We start from the raw sequence: 1,945 nt of genomic DNA, 5'->3' as shown, positions 1-1,945 counted from the left end.
AATGAAAAGGACAGATACGGAGCGTGAAATCAGCACGGAAGCCTCATTAAATATCTCCATGTGGTTTGCCGATGCTTAACTTTACGACAGACATTAGATCTTTGAGCTGTGCAGATACATATTGAAGGAGGTGACGGGGAAAACGCTCTTCCAGGTAAATCAATCGGACAGGCGGGAGATTAGTGGAGGCGCTGGTTTCCCTCTCTCCCTCTCTGTGTGTGGTTGAAAAGTCTCTCTGTCAGCCTCTTTCTGAGATGGGAAGCAGCTTGTGGCTCAGTGATACAGGTCCAGACCAGCGTTAGAGTCCTTTTTGATTCTCCATTAAAGTTTAGTTTTATTTCTTTGTGACTTTTTCTTTATTTCACTTAGTTGCAGGATGTTGGTAGAATCGGTTAGATTTGGGACCAAAACTGCAGCACTCGTTACATTTTCAGCTGCTGCGGTTCGCTTTCACACTGCACCGAGTCAAATGATCCAGACTAACTGAAAAAGCTGTTCACCTCCTCACCTGTGGGGGCGCTGCATCAAGAACTACTGAAGAAATCAACACAACCTCTCAAGACCAGTGCAATTTCCTGCTTCCCAAAAGCAGTAATGGAGAACCGTCACATTTTAGCGGTTGTAGGATTTCTCCTTTAATATACATTACTGGTTGGTACATCGCCAATTAGCCGCTAACGCTATTTTATTGAGACTTTTTGTCTCAACAAAATAGACAAAAAGTCTACAAACAAAATAATTCAGCTGGTTTCAGTTAGGTTTTAGAGTGTGTTTGCTAGTGTGTATTAGTTATTATTAGCTAGGTGTTGTTTAGTTTCAGTTAATCCTTATTAACTGTAGAAGTAATTTTAGTTTTTTCATACTTTGGTTGACAAAAAAGTCAAAGTGTTTCGGTTATAGTTGGTTTTATTACATAGTTCCAGTTATTTATTGTTTTTCCCTTTAATTACCATTTTTCATTTATTTCACTTAACCAAAAATGTTAAATAAATTAGTTATTATATTAGATGGATATTGTTTAGTTTCAGTTAATGTTTATTAGCTGTAGAAGTAATTTTAGTTTTTTCATACTTTGGTTGGAAAAAGGTCAAAATATTGTGATTATGTAAACATCAACACAAAAACAAAGTGCATTACTTGTCTGGGTTTAGTAGGTTTTATTTAGTTTTACTCCAGTTAGTTATAGTTTTTTCTCATTAAATAATTTTTTTTATTTATTTCTCTTAACCAAAAGTTAGTTTCCCGTTTCAGTTTTTGATATTTTGTTGGTTTTGGTGAAGTCGACCTTGGTGACCTGTTGGCATTTTGCTCCCCTTTTATCACACCTAACTAATTAACCGGCTTTCAGGACGGACCGCAGCACGTCTAACAAGGCTGAGCGTTGATAGTCTAACACCAGTAACCAGAGTCCCTCAGACCCCAGGCAATTAATCTTAATATAATTAGAAAGCGGGGAAGTTCACAGAGTCGGATATTTATATCAAAATCACTAACTTTCCTCCTAGTCATCACTGCCCCGCTGTTATCACCTGAACGCTCAGATTTATGGGAGACTTTAAAATTATTCTTTGGCATTTAGTCAAGGATGTGTCCTCTGGTAAATAATAAAGTAGAGATTGGCTTTTTAAAGGTGGAATTAAGCCAAGAGAGGACAAGGCTGGAGGAGAATTACTGAGATGCCAAACGAAGTGTGCGTTTTTATTTTTTCATTCACAGCTTTAATTTCCTTGTTTATGGAGGCTCAGCAGACTGTGCATTTTTTAATAATCCTGTAAGCCCCTCCTAAGTCTCATTACAAGTTTTAATCAAGATTTCTGCACAGACATGGACCGGAGATTTTATGCCTTTGGTGCGCCGAACAAATCATCTAAGCTGTGTGCGAAGGCTTCGGTCACCGTTTTTCAAGCACAGATTGGCAAAAAATAAAAGTTTGTTCAAGAAAGTT

The sequence above is a fragment of the Poecilia formosa genome, unplaced genomic scaffold (assembly GCF_000485575.1).
Source record: "Poecilia formosa unplaced genomic scaffold, Poecilia_formosa-5.1.2 Scaffold48, whole genome shotgun sequence".
Taxonomy (NCBI): domain Eukaryota; kingdom Metazoa; phylum Chordata; class Actinopteri; order Cyprinodontiformes; family Poeciliidae; genus Poecilia; species Poecilia formosa.
Note: the sequence above shows the minus strand (reverse complement) of the source record.